Source organism: Dama dama, chromosome 26 (assembly GCF_033118175.1).
Source record: "Dama dama isolate Ldn47 chromosome 26, ASM3311817v1, whole genome shotgun sequence".
NCBI classification, from domain to species: domain Eukaryota; kingdom Metazoa; phylum Chordata; class Mammalia; order Artiodactyla; family Cervidae; genus Dama; species Dama dama.
In genome coordinates, this window is record NC_083706.1 from 34,890,310 (window position 1) to 34,906,005 (window position 15,696).

Here is a 15,696-nt window from a genome sequence, read left to right on the forward strand (position 1 = left end):
ACCCCACCGCCCTGAGCCATGACCACCTCCATACAACTTTCCTCCTCAGAGCACCCTAACAAAATATGGCCGAAGAAAACTGTTCTGCAGAGAGGAATCCCGATCCGACAGTAAACTTCTCTATCCGACCACAGGAAAAAAAACCACCTCAAGATGACTCTATCGGTTCCCTTGCTATAAAAACAAACGGGAAGTGCAGAACCCGAGGAGAGGCTGAGTATGGCTGCAAGAAGCGTTTGTGACTGCTGCAAGGAGAGGTGAGGGAGCTGTTTCCTGGAGGACTTCTTTCAAAAAAAGCTGAAGAAACAGTTAGGGGTCAGCAGACTGACGTGCCTGTGGGAGCAAGATTTCATCCCTCATGTGGTTCTGATGACCCCTTTGCTTACAGTGGGCCAAAGGTCTGTTCTCACCATGAGGACAGCAAGCTTCTTGAGAATGAGGACTTTAAGCATTCACCAGATATCTACTCTGCACCTACTACACACCTTGTCTTGTATCTACCACACTTCTGTGAAAGCAGAAACCATCCTCACCCATTAGAAATTTTATAAGAAAAATCACGTTAAAGGTGAAAAATTCATTTACACAAGATTTAAAATACATTTTAAAAATTCATTTAAACAAAATAAAAACAAGATTAAAAATCCAAATATTATTTGTAGTAATCACTTTAACAAACTGATCAAAGTGTTTTACAATAGTTACATGTCATTTGTAAACCATTTTTTTTCCCCTTCCCATTAAAAAAAAAAAAAACAAACAGCCAGGACATGATTCTACAAGTATGAAGTGTTGTAATGCTAAAGAGGACTTTTTTAAAAAGCTGCTGCTGCAGCTGCTAAGTCACTTCAGTCGTGTCCAACTCTGTGCGACCCCACAGATGGCAGCCCACCAGGCTCCCCCGTCCCTGGGATTCTCCAGGCAAGAACACTGGAGTGGGTTGCCATTTCCTTCTCCATTTAAAAATCTAGTGCTATAATATTTAGTTATATACAAACAGTACCTCTTCAAAAACTACCTTACTATGAAAAATATTTCTAGCAGCTACCTTACTAGAAATACAAATATGTGTGTGTGTAAAAAGTGAAAGTGAAAGTTCCTCAGTCATGTCCGAATCTTTGTGACCCCATGAACTATATAGTCCATGGAATTCTCCAGGCCAGAATACTGGACTGGGTAGCCTTTCCCTTCTCTGGGGGATCGTCCCAACCCAGGGATTGAACCCAGGTCTCCCGCATTGCATGTTTACCAGCTGAACCACAAGGAAAGCCCAAGAATATTGGAGTGGGTAGCCTATCCCTTCTCCAGCAGATCTTCCTGACCCAGGAATTGAACCAGGGTCTTCTGCATTGCAGGTGGATTCTTTACCAACTGAGCTATCAGGGAAGCCATATATATATATATATATATATGTATACATATATATATATATATAATGGAATGTTTTCATTACTGATTTAGTAAGATTTTACAAAGCTTCTTTAACTGTTATTTGGGTGGAGTGACTCAATATAAAAGCAAAGATTCCTAAAAACACTAGAAAGTAGTACAATTGCTGAATACACCATAAAAAGTTTCTAAATTAGTCCATTAGAATATAAGCGCCATGAGGACAGGAATTTTTTTTTTTTTTTTTTTTACTATTTTGTTCACTGATGAATCCCCACTTTTTCCAGAGTAGGTGCCTAATAAATTTTTGCTGAATTAATAAATGTTTGTTTAAAAGTCAGCAGTCTCATAAACACTTTAGCTGGTCTCCTAAGAAAGCCCAAGGCCCCAGGAGTAAACACTGTTTCTCTGGCTCTTGCAATTTACGTAGAAGTTCAAGTTGGGCAATTCTGGCCCCAAAGGCTATTTTTAGATCAAAAACTCAAGAAGGATGATACACAGAGAACCACAGAATTTAGTCCACTCCACTAGTGTAGCACTAGCTGAGTTAAAGGAGAAATATCCCAAATGTTAATTGCTATTTCCATTTGTTAACTATGGAGAAACAAGTGTCTTCTGGCATCACTTCTTAAACCATTTCAATCAAAAGTCTAAGTATTTTATTGTCTTTTCTTTGATCTAACCCCTTCTTTGGAGAAGGAAATGGCAACCCACTCCAGTATTCTTGCCTGGAAAATCCCATGGATGGAGGAGTCTAGGAGGCTACAGTTCATGGGGTCGCAACGAGTCAGATGAACAACTAACACATGACCCCTTCTTAACAATAATCTTATCTGTTGTGTGTGTGCTCAGTCACTAATATGTGTCTGACTCTTTGCGACCCCGTGGACTGTAGCCCCCCTAGGCTCCTCTGTTTATGGGATTATTCAGGTAAGAATACTGGAATGGGTTGCCACTTCCTCCTCTAGGGTATCTTCCCAACCCAGGGATCAAACGTGTGTCTCCTGTATTGGCAGGAGGGTGCTTTACCACTGAGCCACCTGGGAAGCCCCAATCATAGCTACGAGGTATCAAGTGTTTCCTGAGTGTTGTGGAAAAGGGAATGGCAATCAGCTCCAATATTCTTGCCTGGAGAATTCCATAGAGAGAGGAGCCTGGTGGGTCCATGGGGTCACAAAGAGTTGGACACAACTGAGCAACTAACACTTTCACTTTCATTGACATCAGTGTCCACATTCTCATAAAAATTTCACAATGACCCTTAAACAGAGATTATCATTCTCATTTTGCAATCACAAAGAGGTTAGCTGGCCTTCCTAAATTCCCCAAGCTGGTCGTAGAACTGGAATTCACCCAGTTCTGAAGTGAAGTGAAATGAAAGTCGCTCAGTCATGTCCGACTCTTTGAGACCCCATGGACTATATAGTCCATGGAATTCTCCAGGCCAGAATACTGCAGTGGGTAGCTTTTCCCTTCTCCAGGGGATGGTCCCAGCCAGGGATTGAACCCAGGTCTCCCACACTGCAAGTGGATTCTTTACCAGCTGAGCCACAAGGATAGCTGCCCTCAAACCAGGCTCTTAACCCCTAGGCTACCTGGGTATCCCACTGGCAGATGTGCATAAACTACTGGGGAGAACAATGTGATAAGAGACAAAATGGTTGATGATTTCTTTAAATTTTTGAAATAATTTTGATGTGCAAACACTAGCTTATGCAGTGTAGAATAGTGAAAAGACCAAAGGTTTTTGGAGCCAAACGGCCCTGAGTTCAGATCCAGCTTCACCACCAACTATCAGAGCATCCTTGCAAAACCACTTACCCTTTCTGACTCTCGGTTTTGTTAAGTGTAACCATGAGGAGAAAGACACCAAATCTTCTCAGGGTTGTTACTGGAGCGTGCCTGCGCTGAAGCCTGCACAGAGTAAGTGCTCTTAAAACCTAAATTCCCTTCCTTCTAACAGATTTGCTAAATTGGCACCGGGCTGATTTTTTTAAGTGTTTGGTTCATCCTTGTAATACCATAATTACAGAATATAATGACGCTGCATTCTCTATAACTACAAAGTACAATTTATAAACTGATAAAATATGAGTTGGAAGAGCCTTTAGAAGCCATCTGTTCCCATCTTTCCCATTTCCAAATCAAGTCCAGAGTTTAAAATGACCCATTTCCAAGTTTTCACAGGAAGTTAATTGCAAAGACACAACTAGACCTTAAGTCCTCTGCCCTGGCTCCCACTAAACCCCCAGTTTTTGCCTCACATTACACAGGCATGGCAATGCATGTAATTTTCAGACAATTAAGCAGTATAAAATAACCTCAGTTTAATTGCATCCAATTAACAAACCAAATTAGTGTTTCATATGTACACTATTAAACTAGTTGTCTGGCTTCCAAAAGAAATAAAACACTGTTTCAAATGAATCTAGCATTTTAGTGAACAAAGCTACTTACAATTTAAATTACCTTTCCTATAATCTTCTTTATATGGAATTAGACCTAATCTCCATTTTAAAAGAAAGACTCTCTGCAACTATCAGGATGAGAATTACTACACTGCATTCTAAGTATCAAATCTTCCTTCTCACTGTACACATATGATTTTCTAAGATTAGCGTGTTTGTGCGCTTACATGCCCATACACATATGCATGCCTACAGATCCCCAAGCAAATATAAATGAGGGTGTGTCTACATTTACTTATTGCCTAGTTTCAAAAGTCCCATCTTTCTATTGAGTTTCTGAAATGTAGTGAATCTGCATAGTGCAAATAATGAGTTTCAGAGAGCTCCTGCTTTCTTTTTCAGAGAAAATAAAACCACCAAATAAATCTGTCAAAGAAGGAAAAAAAAAAAAAAAACCAACACTGCTTTTCAAGCGCACTGCACTAGGCTGTCTGTCCAGTATTGCTGTGAATTAGGTGTAACAGTTATCAATGAAAAAGCAGTATTTTAGGGTTTCCCCCGTGGTGACTCAGTGGCAAGGAGTCCTCCTGCCAATGCAGGAGACACGGGTTTGATCCCTGGTCCAGGAAGATCCCACATGCTACAGAGCACCTGAGCCCACGTCCTACGTGCCACAATTACTGAGCTTGTGCTCTAGAGCCCAGGGGCCGCAACTACTGGGGCCCCTGTGCCGCAACTACTGAGCCCTCGCACCCAAGAGCAATGAGAAAAGCCAGCTCAATGAGAAGCCCATGCACCATAACTAGAAAGCAGCCCCTACTTAGCACAACTAGTGAAAGATCTGTGCAGCAAAGAAGACCCAGTACAGCCAAAAAATAAATAAAATTTAAAAAGCAGTATTCTAATCAACCATGAAATGAATCATCTATTCATTTCTTAAATACTTAAACCTAAAAACATAAATACCTTGTAATTCTGAGTATAACCATTTTCATAAGTTGGTCAACTTTAACTAAGTATTTATGAGTATTTTCTGGAGCAAAAAGTTCTACAGTAGGTTAAAATAATAATGCAGTACTGTATTTAAAATGTAGTTCAAACTGACAATCTGTCATACCTACTGGGCCATTTTTATCAAAATATTTTAATCACTCTCGTTACTACTTTACAAGGTGCTTTTAAGATGTCCATTAACAGGATGAAAGAATCATATTGTTAGGCAGTAGTGTCAATCTTTGTTACTTCTCTTTGGAGCATTACAACAATTTTACTGCCTCTCAGCTACCAAGATATCCATCCTATATACCCTTATCATCTTTCTAAAACATATACATCATAGCATCATTTCTCTGCCCAAAAACCTAAGTGAAGTCCGGCTTCAGGAGGGCTATAGAGCCCCACAGATCTGAAACCAATGTATCTTTCCAGGCTCACCTTATTTTTTCTCTCCCATTACTTTAACTCTGCCCCAGGACTCCAGATCAAATTATGCTGGGCCCTTCCCTTCCCCTTTTGTTTACTGAAATCCTACCCAATTTTCCAAGGCCCCAATTAAAAATCACATCCTCCCAAAAAAATTTTCAAATCTTCCCTGCTGGGGAAAAAAAAAAGTGCCTCCATTCATACACTGCTTTCACTTGTAAGCTTAATAAAATGTACTTAGAAACCATCTGTCTTCTCTAGACTGTAAAATTCTTGCAGTCAGGGATCTTTGTCTTTCTATTTCTCAGTTATTCATTCTGATCTCCAGTATGACTCCACAGACCAAGCTTGGAATACCTACAAATACTGACTCTTTCTACCACCTAAACAAAATTTTTTACATTATATAAATTTTAAAACAGGAAGTAAATTATTAAATGATACAGCTGAAAAAAATGGAATATGAGTCCAAGACTACCTAAAAGAATGTTGTATTTCAAGAACCTCTTTGTCTTCATATTCTCTTGTAACTACTACACTGACCACTCATCACACAGAAAGCAAAAAAAAAAAAAAATCAGATCCAAATTTCTCCAAACTTTCTGAAGTTTGCAAACATGTAGACAAATTATCTGGCAAAATGAATGTTTTAGTAGCTATTTAGAATCATATAGATCCAGCTCATGCAGAGCTCTAAAGATTAATCGGTTACTTCACACAGTGACCTTGTAAAGACTTTTGAATTTGCAGTTATTCATTAACTGAATCAATGATGCCAGTCAATTTAGTTAACTGGAGCCCCAGACAAGTATATTTTAAGACAAACTATTTATTCCTAAAAAAAAAAAATTATCTGTTAGTTTTCATGCAACTAACCCCCTCAAACTGAAGTCAGCACATAAAATCACAACAAATTTCCGGGGGAGTCATTTATATGAGGTATTATGAAAAGACACAGGTTATACACAAGCCTTCTCCAGGTTCTAGAAACCCTGCCTCTCAAATTCCCCCTCCGATGAAAGTCTCTAACACGGCCAATGGTAGGGTCATCATATGCCTGGATTTGCCAAGGACAGTCTCCATTTATGCCAAGAAAGATAATCATTCATGTAGTCAACCTGCCCACATATTCTGAACTCATCTTGCATTACCCCTCCTGTTACCTGCCCGCCAGCCCCACTGGCCTGCTTCTAACTCTTCAAAACACCTCGGCTCATTTGCATTGTTCCTTCGTTGAAGGATATTCCCCTCTCCCTATATATCTTTTTCTCCTCTTATTTGTTCTGCAGTCTCAGCTGAAATATCACCTCCTCAGAGAGATCGCCTCCTCGCTCCCAGACAGGGGTGACAGACCTCTTGTTACACTTTCTTTTATGTTTCTTCCATAGCACTTGTAACAGACCTAATGATTAGGACCAGTCAGCCCCAACAGATTACAAATTTCTTTTCTGATCTGGTTCATCATTATACCTTTGGTATCGAGCACAAGGTCTGACTCCTAGTAAATACTTGTTGAATGAATGGATGAATAAGTTGCAACTGATCAAGACAACCAGGGCACCTGTCATAATACTCTAAAGAAAAGGCTGGGATTTTAAGTGAGTGATAAGGCAAGACACTGGAGGGCCCTGAATACTTCCTGACTTTACATCCAACCATCTTGTGGCCAAAGGAGCAGGTCAAACCCCACCTGCTTTCTGCCCAGAACTGTCTTCAGGCACACAAACATCACTTCCATTGCTTCTTTCCAAAGCTATAAATTTGGAGCCTAACCCTTCATTCATTGCTTCTCTCCAAAGCAAGCACTTTCCTCAAATACATCAAATGGTTAGATTCCAAATTTGCAGCTGTTAGGAAATCTAGTTATGGACACTTGTAAGATCACATGTCACAGTTAATACACGTCACATGTCAAGTGATGGGCAATGAAAGTATATGTTAAGATTAGTGGCTTATTATTTGACCCAGAACAATAATGACACAAATTATCAAGCAGTTCTGATTCTATTCTAAATGCAGTTGTTAAAACAGTATAGTCCTAGGTCTCTATTAATGCTAGTAACCATGATCCACCTCAGAAACCAAGGTTTTCAGAGATCAAGTAAGCTGTGTCCTCCCCTTGTACATAAAGACCTGGTGTTGCTTCACAGCAATAGATGAAATGCTGAAATATTTTTCCAAATTACTTAGAGCCATCTCATAGCTACAAATACTGACCTATAACCTCCCTTTTTATTAACTTTGTCATAAACAGCATATAGAAAAAGCAATGCTTTTGATTGTGATCAATAACCAGGAACAAGTAGAAAATTACATGACTTACACAATTTCCTTCAAATAAGCACAATATTATTTTCATAAAGTTTTCCCATTTTCCCTCCATCCTCTGTGTTCATCCACAGCTTCAAACATTGAGAAGACTGACTCACTGACTTAAGAAGATTCACTGCAGTTTTACTCAAGATTAATGAATGCTCTGCCTCTGTGGTTACAGCAAAGCCATACACATAGTCTTATGAAATCTGAAGTCCACTGAGTTGACTTAGCCAACTACCTCTGCTCCTTTCCCTAATATCAGTTAAAAAGGCACAATACTTACATACCAAATTTTAGCCAAAACATGGATTCACAATGAATTAATACATAAATACATTAACCGGAAGCATATCACTGGAAGCTTCAGGTGGAAATTTAAACTGTGAACCATTTCTCCACCTACAGGATCAGTGCATAGACCTACAGAGGGTACTGCTGAGGCTGACTATGGACCAAAATGTGAAAATCATGTTTAACAGACATAGGTGATTAGTTTGATCCACAACCATCCATCCAGTTGATCTTAGCCACTTTCCCCTTATTATAATATTTACCACATCAGATATCAATATTCCCCATCTTAATGGATTACACTTTCCTCACCAAATAACATTCCTCACCAAATAACATCTTCTATAGGTCTTTAAAACTACTTTTCCTATACTGAAGCTTTCTGATTAATTTCAGCTAAGTACTAGTAACTCAAAAATCTAAAACCAGCACAGAAAGAATACATGTTATTTGTAGCTGCTACTGCTGAAATAAACCCTGCTTTAAAAAAAAAAATTGGCAAATTCTTAAAGATTCTTCATTTTAGATTGAATCAGCATAAAAGATTCAGCCTGATTTTCTGAATAGTGACAAAGGCCCAAAACCTCAAGCAGACACATGTACCATTATTCCACAAGGAACACCTGCAAACATGTTGTTTCTATTTTGTTTTCATAGTAACAAGAACATTTATCAACACATCTCATGTAAAAGGAGCCTGATCAATTTTGCTGGCTAATCTTTCAATGTAGTCAAATAACATGATCTCATTACATGATAATACACACAGTAAATTCACTTTTATGTTCCATGTTTAAGAGACATATAAACATGTTTTATCTACTCTAATGGTATCTTTCCAGAGACTGCTGCAAGGATCTAACCAGTTGAAAATCAGTTACATCTTAATTTGTAGCATCATTAATTATCATGCTCCAAATTGCACCCAAATTAATTTCACATCGGTTTAATCATAAATGCCCTTATAGAAATAAAAGCAGTCTCTAATAAAGTCAACCACATAAAATACAATCACCATCACAGAAATATAGATGCCAACAAGCAGATTTTGTTTTATACCTGACCGATGTTCAAAGCAAGAAACTCAGACAATTTTCTAACAGCTTCACCACTGTAATACAACATTTTCCTATATATAAGAAATATACTGCATTTCAAACCTAGTGGTCAAAAGGGGTTATGACACTTAAAGCACACTGTCATTAAGGAGATACAGGTAAACCCCTTTCACCTCACAATAAAAATGCACAGTTTTCATCTGGTACATTACTTCTTAGGGTTCCACAGGAATTTTGTCTGAATAATGAAAATGATATCCTTTCTACTCAAGTGGAGGGCATTTCTGTCTTGATAAATTATTTGGCCTGTATCCTAAAAATCAAGACCGGTCTATTTATTATACAATATTCTTGGTAAATTTTTGCTTTGGCACTGTTATACGGAGAAAAAGCACAAGACATTTGCAAATTCTAATGTATATGTGCTATATATATGATATATGTAATAAATATTTAAGTACATATAACACATATGTGCAAATATTTTAAATAACTTGATTTCCTCAAAGACAAACAGCACCAAACATTACTATATCACTAGAGAAAACGTTTCTAATAAAATTAAACTGCTTTTTTCTAGGAGGACATATCATAGCAAACTTAATTAAAATGGATCTTATTAATATTTCAAGTAATTTCTGGGCTTGATTATGCGCTACAGAAGAAACAACTGTACTGAAGAGAAAAATCAATAGCCCTTGACCAGGGCTCTGGGGTATACTAGAAAAACACCGTTCTCTTGTGCCTTACCCAGGTCTAGCCTTTGCGGGTGGGGGAGAGTACCAATAACAATTTGGAAGTCAACTGAATTATTTTTAACACGGCAAAAAAAGGAAGGAGGAAAATCAGTTCAAATTTTCCATTATAATGAAAGTACCGGAAACAAGCCTTTTTATGTTCATTTTAGGCCCAAGTAACCGTGCAGAGAATAGGGCTTTTGCAATGTCAGTTGCACACTCTGCTTCCTGTGCGAATTCTCAACCATTACAGGTGTCCTAAACCCTCCAGTGAAACCGATCTACTATCAAGGGATTCCTGCGGTCCCCTCGAAGCCATCCCTACTGCCCCCTACCCCGCACAGACAACTGCCCATTTCCTGCGAGCGTCTCTATTAAGGACCCTCTCTCTTCTCTGCACTCCTTCGGTTAAAGTACCCACTTCTCCTCGGCGTGGCATGTAAAAGCTTTCCCATTAGAGAGGACTAGTTCCTGCAGTCCTTTCGACTTAGATGCTTTCAAGTCAGAGAGGAGCCACTTGAAGAAAACCCTCCGCCCCCTCTCCTGTCCCCCCACCGGAGCCACGTCCCTGAAGGACAACACCAAGGGCCACTTCCTGACCTTCTACCCCTTCGCCCGATTGGGGCTGGGAGGGTTGGGGTCGCATTTTCTCGTGTCCTCTGCTGCACTGGATGTGTTATGTAAGAGGGACAGGACGCGGGAGGCACATGCGTATAAAGCGCACGGATCTGTGATAACAGCTGGGGTGGCAAAGCAGATCTGGAGTCTCCCCCACCAAATACGACAGACACCACACACACACACACACACACACACATCACCCCCCACCCCCCACCCCCAGCAGTGTTTTCCTGTCTCACCCCTAGCAGTACCAGACGCACAGAAAGGAAAGGCGGGGGGAGGGGTGCAGGGAGGTGAGAGCAAGAGGAGAGCCGCACGTCTGCTTTGATAGCAGCCGGCAGAGCCGCCGCGGCAGAGAGCCCCTCGTTAACCCCCTTCCTGTGGCTGCACCACGTCATGGAACATTCCCGGAACGGGCCAACGTTCCACCCACTTCAGGGAACAGACATAAAGGCGCAGACCCAGCTCCCCACCGCGCACAGCCCAAACACACATGTCCCTCTCCCGGTCCCCGGGCAGACGCACAGACGAACACGCATGCAAGACGCCCCCACCGGTCTCCGCGCGCCCCCGGCCAGCCCGCCGCGCCGGGAGCCGCTCTGCGGCCGGTGCACCCGCGAGGCGAGGGCGCCTCCGCCTGAACCTTCCATCGAGACAGTCCCCTCCTTCCTCGCTTCCTTCCTTCTCTCCTTCCTTCCTTCCTTCCCCGCTGGGGAGGAGAAAGGAGTCGCCGAAATGCCAACAGCCGGCTCCTCCGCTGCGCTCGCTCGGCCGCAGGCCGGCGGCCCGGCCCTCGCGCCGCCCGCCCCCGGCCCCGACCCACGCCGCGCGGCCCCCTCCCCCGTTACCTGACGACGGGCGGCCGGCGGCCGCGGCAGCCGCAGCGGTGGCCGGGCGGTGCGCGCCGGTGCACGTCCCTCATTAGTAACCAGGCACATTCCTGCCTCCAGCGCTCCCGCGCCGCCCCCTCCCCCCAGGACATTACGCAAAGCAGCCTCCCCTCATCTGCATAGATCCTCGGCCAGGGTATTCCCCGCATTTCCCAACGCGCCGGACCCCCCCTCCCGAGGTCTCCCCCATCCCCGCCCCCTCCGACCCTCACCCTCCGGACGCCGGTCCCGAGCCGGGGGCGCGCGCCGGGAGGGGCCAGAGGGGTCCGGCGGCGGCGATTACGGTGTAAAGTGAAACGAGCTCCCAATGCTAAAGGAGGCAGGAAAAAACACCGCGCCGAGGCCACTTACCGAGCCGAGGGACCTAGATTCGCGCCGCTCTGCTCGCCCGAACGGTCGGTCCGCCCTCCACGCACCCCGAGGCTGCACCCAGAACCCCCAAAAGTCGAGACGTGTAGGAATATGGTTAAGGAGCCAGGAGACCCTCCAAGTTGCTCCGGGCTCCCGGGAGCCTCAACGTCCAAAACACAACTTGGCCAAGACTTGTGCCACAGTCACCGGAGATGTTTCTGCGGAGACCCTCCTCCGGCGGGCAGAGACAGCGCTCGGCGGCGCCCCGCTCGCCTCCTCTCCACCCCCTCACCTCCAGCCCGCCTCCGGCCGGCCGCCCGCCCCCGGGCCGCTAGCCCCTCGGGCGGCTGTCAGCTCCCGGCCGCCGCCGGGTGACAGGGGCGGGAGGAGGGCGCGACGCGGCGGCCCGAGCCCGAGCGGTCGAGGGGGATCCTCGCAGCAGCAGCAGCAGCGGCGGCCGCTCACCTGGAAAGTCACCGCTGAGAAGAAGGAGGAGGAGGAGGAGGACGGAGAGAAGGAGGAGGAAGAGGAGGGAGAGGAGGAGGGGGAGGAAACCCCCCTGGTGCCCTTGTTCTCGCTGCCGCGGCGGCCGCTCCTCGCCAAGGCTGAGCGTGTCTGGTGGGGGGTGTCTGGTAGCATTTCCTTAAGGACAGAGGGAGGGCGGGTGCGGAGGGAGGGAAGCGATCCCGACCGCCTGCCCAGGCTCCTCTTTCCTTTTATTTATTTTTCTGACACTGTACGGAGATGGGCCCGGGGCAGGGGCCACCGGGCTCGAGAGGGAGCCGCGAGGCCCGGGCCGCAGCCGTCTGCGTGCGGGAGCCGCAGCGGCCGCCTCCCCTCCCGGTCTGTGGACGCACCGGGTTATTCCTGGCAGCGCCTCCCTGAACAGAAGTTACTAGGAGGAGTGCGCGGCCAGGGCGGGCGGGGGGGAGAGGCGGAGAGAGGGAGGGAGGAAGAGGGAGAGACTCAGCCAGCGACGTCATCGGATCCCCCAGCGCGTCCCAGGGAGGGAGGCTGAACCAGAAAAACCAGTCTGGAGCCGGCGAGCGGAGAGGGTTGAGCGGCTCGCGGGGCGACGGGGCCGGGAAGCGACCGCGAGGGCAGGGCCGGGCCCCCGCGCGGCCGCTCCGGGCGGGAAGACCGCGGCCGCGCTCTAGCTCGCTCGGATCGGGGATCTCCCCCGGAGGGCTGGTCTCTACTTGTCATGCAGAAAAAAAAAAAAAAAAACTTGGGCGTCTCTGGGAGCCTGAGAATTTCCTTTAGGGATGTGGAAACCTCCTCTTCCCCACCCCCATCTTCCCCATTTCCCAGATGCTGTTTCCCGGTCTTGAACACGCACGGGATTACAGAATAATGAGTATTGTCTTGGGCGATTCTGGCCGGTTCCATCCTCTGATCCCTTTCCCTCATCCCGCCTCTGCTACTCACATTTCTGTTATCGGTCAAGAAAAACAAAATCAGACTGTAGCTGCTGGCTGCGTTTCTGGAACTTTGCAAAGTGTTTTAGAAGCACTTGCCCCCCCGCGGAAGCACGAACTTTTCAGGCGTCCGAAATGCCCCAGCTGCCTTCCCTGAGGTCACTCGCCAGGGCGCCCTGGGCGCACCCAGTTCGGGGAACGCGGCCCGCCCCGCCGGGGTATTCAAATCGGCTGGGGCAGCGGCGCGGGGAGCAGCTGCCGGCTTCCTGGTGGGCCGAGCTGGGACCTGGGGCGAGCGGCCGCCCCCAGCCTGCCCGAGTCCCTTCTTCGGAAGGGACGCGACTGAAATCACACGCAACTCGGGGAGAGCCGGACCAGGGGGCGGGGAAATCCCAGGCGAGCAGGCGCCGGGGCGCTGGGCTTCCTCCCCGGCCCGGCGACACCCCGGGGGACACCGGGGCTCCCTCGAGCCGCTAGCCTGCCCGTGTGGACTCGTGTACACCCTCGAGGGGGAGGTTCCCGGGAGGCCGCGGCGGCCGGAGAGCCGCGAGAGGCCGTCGGGCCGGGCGGATGCCCCGAGCGCCTCCTCCGGGTGGTCTCCGGACCCAGCGGGGACCGCGCGCCGCCCCTCCTGGGCGCCCGAGCGGCCGAGCGGAGCCGGGTGCCCGGGCGCCGCGGGCCCCAGCCGCCCTCCCCACCCCGCGGCCGCGCCGCCGCCCTGCCCCGGGCGGAGTAAACAAGAGACGCGCAAGATTTGACCTGGCGCGACCCGGATTTCTGGCCGGGGTTCCCCCTGAGCAGGTGACTCCGTGGGAGGGGTGGAAATTAGTCTCTGGAATTCCGGGCCAAATACATTCACTGTGGTTCTGCTTTTAAGGCAGGTATTTCACCGACAACTGCGGACTGTTTTGCGTCTCAAGTTTCAGATTTCGCGGAAAGGGACCAAATGTCAAGGCATATCAAATATTCCCTTCCCTTTTCATTAAAAGCGAGTGCATTAATAGGACAGCCCCTTTAATGACTGCGAGAATAGCACTGCCGGTTTCGGTTTTGTTTTGTTTTCCATTTCGACGTATAATCAGTGTATTTCTGAGGTTCCGGTGCAAGGGCAACATGGCCCTGAAGGCCGCTTCTGGACCGTAAAGCAGTGATACATTTTTTATCCATATATTTTTTTTTTAAGGAGAAAAAAACGATTTGAAAAAAGTTTCACTGTATCCTTTGAGAGTGAGCTTATTTAAATTCAGGGCCTACTTCCACTGAAGCGGCTTCTCCTTTCATTGTATAAGTTCTTTAACGTTCTGCCTTTCTTGACTTAACTTGAAGAACTTAATAAAAACTCCTGATCATCATTTTCTCTTAAATGTATGCCATTGCATTTTTAGACATCCGTTTAATACGCAAAACGTGATTTTGAAAATATTTTTCACTGCCAAACCCACCTGCTACATACTCCCAGAACCCATTTTATTTAATTGCTTAATAGAGAAGATTAAGCAGTTTCTTTAAGAATCCAATTTTCCTTCACACACAACAGCAGCTGCCCAAGCTCCCAGAAGCTAAGCAAAAGGAAAGTAGCAAGCAGTGTTTTGCTTCACAAGAATAAATGTTAGTTGAAATCTTAAAAGTCTATTTTAAAGGACTAGATTAAGTGGTATAATGTGAATATTAGGATATTTATATAATTAGTTTATTTACTTTTTTTTAAAGCAAGTAGACATCAGTTTTGATGACCTAAGTGGACCCCTAGTCAAACTTTTGTCCCCAAATCATCAGACACTAAAGATGATAGCCTGAATTGAGTTGAAGCACAAGTACAAATACTTAGGAATATACTAGGTGACATCCCCTCTGGTAAGAAGAATCACTGTCTTTAAGTAAAAGCATCCCTGTCTCCAGCCGCTACTGCTAAAATATGTCTGTCTAGTTGCTTCTATTTAAGGGCAATATGGTAACAGAAAAATTCCCCTGCCCAGAAAACTTCAAAGTCAAAACCAAAACTGGCCTGGGTAAACTGTGCGCTCAGCCCCGAGAAGTGCTATAGTAAGTGAGGTTGGCTAGGCCAGAGCTTCACCCTGCCTGGGCACTCACATGGAGCATCACAACAAGGTAGAAACTTTCTTTTCATTCCTTGTCTTACTTCTTACTTCTCAGGTTCAAAGGAGAGGAAAATCTGGTAATCTGGATTATGAGATATTAAGAAAGTAAAATAATGTCACGTGGCAGTAGGGTATTTTTTTCAGAGTCAGAAATCACTTCAAACTGAAAGCGCTTTTTTTTTTTTTTTTTTTTTAACTTTCACTGCACTGGTTCTTAGTTGCAGCACGTGGGATCTAGTTCCCTAACCAGGGATCAAACCCGGACCCCCTGCATTGGGAGCGAGGGGTCTTAGCTGGACCACCAGAGAAGTCCCTGAAAGCACTTTCATACATGCTGAAGACGCTTAGGATCAGTGAACACAGGAAAGATCTCTGCTGTCCTGGAACTTGTATTCTAGTGAAGGGGGAAGGAGATGGGAGAGGAACAGAATATAAAACAGCCCTAATACATAAATGGTAGAGAACTTTGGAAGATAAAAAGAATTACAAGGAAAAACAAAAATAGGGTAAAGGGTGGGGTGAGAAGTGTCACGTTTCAGTATTAAATAGGAAGATCAGTATGGACTCACTGGGAAGTGACATTTCTGCTGAGGATTGAAAGAAATGATTTAGCAGTGGACATATCTGGAGTAAAGAACTTTTCAGGTAGAGAAACCAGCTAAGATTAAGTTCTAAGAGCAGGAGCAGGCCTGGCGT

The 15,696-nt window shown here is 45.6% G+C and overlaps 1 protein-coding gene across 9 annotated transcripts in view; it reads right to left on the reverse strand.

Annotated features, from left to right (window-relative positions):
- The window catches only part of HIVEP2 (HIVEP zinc finger 2), a 207,471-nt gene extending 194,423 nt beyond the window's left edge, over positions 1-13,048 (reverse strand). For 4 of the 9 annotated variants that reach the window (XM_061130378.1, XM_061130371.1, XM_061130375.1 and 1 more), the window contains exon 1: positions 11,484-11,765. The gene's annotated coding sequence lies outside the window, so the exon portion shown is untranslated. Of the gene's footprint in view, positions 1-11,483; positions 11,766-11,948; positions 12,087-12,911 lie in introns of those variants that run through there. The other 5 variants (XM_061130370.1, XM_061130374.1, XM_061130377.1 and 2 more) reach the window with 4 other exon arrangements.
- Between the last annotated feature and the right edge of the window lie 2,648 nt (positions 13,049-15,696).